At 50.1% G+C, this 5,000-nt stretch overlaps 1 protein-coding gene across 13 annotated transcripts in view; it reads right to left on the bottom strand.

The window, feature by feature from the left end:
- Positions 1-4,716: 4,716 nt before the first annotated feature.
- The window catches only part of LOC125957966 (PDZ and LIM domain protein Zasp-like), a 42,595-nt gene continuing 42,311 nt past the window's right edge, over positions 4,717-5,000 (bottom strand). For all 13 annotated transcript variants that reach the window (XM_049691036.1, XM_049691038.1, XM_049691042.1 and 10 more), the window contains one exon: positions 4,717-5,000. This exon is cut by the window's right edge and continues 547 nt beyond it. The gene's annotated coding sequence lies outside the window, so the exon portion shown is untranslated.

Genomic DNA, 5,000 nt, shown 5'->3' with positions numbered 1-5,000 from the left:
AGCCACACCAAGCGGTAAACAATCGCCTAATCAAATATGCGCGGATTAGACGATGAGAAGACGAGGAGAGTGCTTCCAGCCACGAGTGAGGCGCGATACCATCAACGTCCAGGACCATCGAGCATCGAGGACCTCCACAGAGCAAACACACACACAAACAGAGCAGGATGATGGATCTGACGACGGTGACGACGACGACGACGACGACGACAAAAAACCCTCGAGCGACGAGCAGCAAACTGTACAACCAAAGTGGCGGTGTAAAAATGTAAATGATAAGAAGCAACATCCACCAACCTCCGGGGCGGTGAGGGGGGGGTGGGGGGCACTCCCTTCCTGCCCATCCCGCACTGGACGTGCTTTTATCCCTCGCCTAAGGATGTGTTTTTCGCGATTTTCTTTTTCCTTTTGTTTCGCCCCTTTTTTGTCTCCCGCCCCCCCTTTGGGTGGAGTACAATGATTCATTGCCAGCGAGCAAGTGCCATGGGTACTGCTTCTGCCTCGGCGCTGCTCGACTGCTTCGTCGTCGTCGTCGTCGTTAGCGAAGGCTTCTCCGTGCCATGCTCGGTAAACCAAAGACAAGCCGAGACGAAAGAGAGGCGCCTAGACGAGGTGCCACAATGGTTGGGTGGGTGGGTGGGTTTGGTACACCCGGGAACGTCCTATTAGTGGGCGCTAAACTGTGTGTACACGAGTCTCGCCCACCCACGTGAGAAGCCACCTTTGCGCCACACGCTCGTTACACGCTGGACACACGGTCATCATCATCGTCATCATCATCGTCATCATCATCATCAGCAGCAGCAGCTGCTGCTGCTGCTGCAATACGAGATCGTAACTAGAGAGAGTGTATGGTGCAACTCGGTTCGCTGCACACGATACGACCACACACACACACACGAGTGCAGGACACGATGCCATTGATGGTGATGGCCCCGATGGTCCTTGGATTACCGCTACGTATGCGAGTGGCGGCCAGCAAATGGATGGCAAAAGCGAGGGATTTTGGTTTAAATTGGATTTTCCATTTCCACTATCCCTGCAAACCACTTCTTCGCCCCCCCCCCCCCCCTTTTTGCAACCCCCGTGAGGGAGACACGTTCGGTTTGGATTAAAGTGCATTTCGTGCGGTGCATCAGGTTTGCAGGTGGAGGTGCAGCAACACGAACCGTACATCCGAGTTGCTCTCCGGTGCATGCTCGTGATGACCTCGCAAAAGCTCGCTCAGAAACTATATAGAGTGGGCGCCACCGCCACCGGATTGGCTTTGGGTCGCATCCCGAACGCGTCCCCAGTGTGTCATTGACCTGATTTGGTGTTGGTTCTCGCTACTGCGCGTTTCTGGTGGCCAGAGCGCAGTTTGTCCCGTACGAAAACTAAATTTGTTTTTGCGCGGTACACGCTTTGAGGTGGAGGTTAGAAGTAGTAGAAGGCAGTTTTTTCTTTCTTCCTGGCGGTACTAACCTGAGGTGCTGTGTAAAAAGCGAACGTTCGTTTTTTTTTGGCCGAAAAGATTTGGCCGATAGGAGTTTCGTTGGCAGGAACAAATGATTCGAAGTTCGCTGTTGTCGCTTCACTGTTGTGGCACAACGAAGCAAGCCTCGCTCTCTTGGTCACTTGCCGTGCACGAACCACTACTGCGCTGCTACTCACTGCAGCTCACGGATAGCTTGATGTTTCCGTTTCGCCCCATCGCTTCACCAAACACGACTAACACTGAATGACAGACACATACACATGTCACTAGATAAACTCTTGCTTTCACTACACAAATGGCCCCCGAAACACGGACGAACAGACACACACACACAAACACACGCGCACTGAGCTCTTGGCGCTCTTCAATCACGTGCCGTCGAGATGGAGGTTGACAGAAAGGATAACATCATCTTTCAAACACCGACGCAGCACACTGCGATATGAGCGTGAGACTGAGACTGTGTGTTTCGAACGCTTACTTTGATTCACTCCATGAATTCCATTATTCAAGCAAAAGAAGACTTGCTCCCGTAGAACACCGCCAGTGGAATGCATTTCCTCGCGCGTCGCGACACGGTAAACATTTTAAGGGAGGGGAGACACTTCACGAACGACACTCGAGCATAGCTACATAGGATTCGGCGAGCCCTGAAAGAAGCACAGATCTTACACTCTCATTTTCTCTCTCTCTCTCTCTCTCTCTCTCTCTTTCTCTCTTTCTCTCTGTTAATCCTTCAGTACTCCCTCATCCTTTATGTTGCTCTCTGTGTGGAGTCGTAATCGTCAAACAAAACAAGAAAAACACACACACATCATCGCTGGCCTGTCGAGGTGGCCGTTGGCGTTGGCCGCCGAAGAACCTATGCGTCTTCACGGTCGGCGCTCACTGGAGCGTAATTATGTAATCCATCGTGCAAACACCAACCAAACGGGAGCAAAGGACGAGCCGAAACCCCACGATCCTTACGCTCTACCGAACCGGATTGACACTCACCGGGTTGCTCCCCGCCCCGCCCCGAAAAGTGAGTGTCAGCCAAGGACTCACAGACCGGCACGCCGCCATCTACAGCAGCTGCTGGTGCTGCGACATGCGGATGCTGTTGGAGCAAAATCACGCACCCTTTTCGTGGTGGTGGTGGTGGTGGTGGTGGTGGTGGTGGTGGTGGTGGTGGTGGTGAATGGGAGGAAGGCGGTGCGGTTCGTGGGAAAATCGTAGAGTCACGTGAAGTTCTGCTGCTTGCTGGCGTGTGGAGTGAAGTTAGTGTTGTTCGCCAGTGGCCAGCGAAAGCAAAAGTCCTTCGTCGTCCTGCTTCCCATTTTGTGGAGGAGCAGTTTTTTTTCTCTGAGTGACGGCGACAGTAAGGCTGGCTGGCACGGGGAACAGTGCCCTGGGGATGTGTTGTCTGGTTCCCAATAGTGGACGTGCGTTCTTTGTGTCAGCCACTAGCCAGCCAGCCAGCCAGGCAGGGCTTAGCACGTCGGACGGACTTCTCCGCCCTCATTTAGCGACCAAATTAGCCACTCAACGTCTCACTTACAGCCACGGCGGAGTCGGCAATGCGTCTTCTGCAGCTAATGTTGTGTGAAAATGGAATTAGGATGATGATGCCAGCCCGGGTGGGAATGTCACGAAGCACGTGTATCCACGGCAGTGGAAGGAGAGCATTTGGTTTGTCACAATTAGCACCAGGATCCTGCTTTCACTGCGTATTCACATCCAGCTACACCCGTTTCCTGTTGTCACACAGGATCTGCACTTTACCGTTTGCATCCGCTCCCTCTATTCACAACGACAGAAGGGTGCTGAAGCCGTAAAACAGAAAATCAAACAACAAAACAAAAAAGAAGGGTAGAAACCATCCTCTGTCGTCGTAACGCGTATGGTACACACGGAATGGCCACGGGAAGACATCCAGTAACGAGAGTTGCTCACCGACTACTGATCGAAACCGACTGAGGCCACCGACCGACCGAGAGGCTCTAGCACTACCCGAAAGGGGCCACAATTTTGAGATTTGGCAAACTTTTGGCTCTCGAATCGGTATCTGGAGGATTCTCTCCTGCCCCACGCTACTCAGAACCGAGCGCTCATTCTCCAATCTCGACCGCTTCTCGGACCATTTTCCCGCCCTCTAGCTGCCGATGCGGACGTCGAGTTCTATGTGAGAGTGCACCGTCCGCGGACTCATTCATGTGTCGGGGTTTTGGATCCCGTTCTAGTAGTACTACATTTGATGGAAAACCGTTCACCCATCGGTGTTGAGCTTTTCCTTTCGGAGGGTGTGAGTACCTCGGCAAACGATGGAACGGATCTGTTCCGGCGAAACTTTGCGGGAAAGCTCTCGGCCGAGTGACCCAACACGTGATCCGTAGATGGGGTGAAGTATGTTTACATCTTTCGAGTCTTCGAGGCCGTTGATGGTGGTGGGGGTTGATTGGTTTTGGGGAAGGGTGACACGCGCTCCATCCCCATAAGCACGATGGAGACGCCTGGCGCGAGTGCGCCGCGAGGGAATCGGTTTATTGAGCGAACTCAATTGTTTTATGCCTGTAATAAATGCATTGTTTCAATTAATCGAAACGCGCCAACGCCGCGTTTTTCACGAGAAAACAATGTTCAATTTTCCATATTCCACGGAGGCACTGTGGCTATGTTTGAGCATCGATTCGAAGAGGTTTGTTCAATATGAATGGAATTTATTCATTGGAAGTCCTTTTGAAAGCAAATTGATTCTCCAAATGTGTTTCTCTTTTTAAACCTCCCCAGTGAATCACAAAAGAATGGAAATACAAAACAACTGAAATGGATTTATGAAAAGCAAAATCTGATAATTTGAACTCAAAGTGCAGAAAAGGATGATAAAACAAATGAATTAACTGGACTGGTATTCGGAGAAAAGATAAAAAGGATTATCTCAAGACCTGGATGGTTGCCCAGCGAAACAGGAATGTTGCTATAAATGATGATTATTGCAATTTAACGATCAACCAGGGAGCAATAAAAGAACGCAGAGATCCACTATCATGACCGAAGTGGTGCATACAATGCTCATTCTATAGCATGAAAAAATCATAGGAAATAGTAGGATTGAAAGAAACTAAACCGTTTGTTGGTTTTTCGGGATAGTATTATTCCTGCTAAAGCCTGACCAAACGTGTTTAATAAGCTTGCTCCAAATTAATGCCCCAGCATCAATGCCATCGGGAAACAAGAACCAAACACGACCGCATCGCACATGAGTTAGCAATTTACAACGTTTTTATTACCAGCAACATATGCCATAAATAAATAAAATTATGTTTTTATCACACACAAAGAGAAAAATAAAGTAGCGACGATGCTCGCGATGCGCTTCTTCCTATGATACGGTAGTACACGAGTAAAAATAAAACATAAGAGAGTGAAGAGCTCTTCCTTGCTCGCTCGGTTGCTTGCTTGCTAGCTGCCTGCTGTGTACGGTGGCGGGTGTGTAAGGCTAAAGAAACGTTCAACATCATCAGCATCATCATCATCATCCTCA

Source organism: Anopheles darlingi, chromosome 3, assembly GCF_943734745.1.
Source record: "Anopheles darlingi chromosome 3, idAnoDarlMG_H_01, whole genome shotgun sequence".
Taxonomy (NCBI): domain Eukaryota; kingdom Metazoa; phylum Arthropoda; class Insecta; order Diptera; family Culicidae; genus Anopheles; species Anopheles darlingi.
This window is presented reverse-complemented; position numbering and strand designations above follow the sequence as displayed.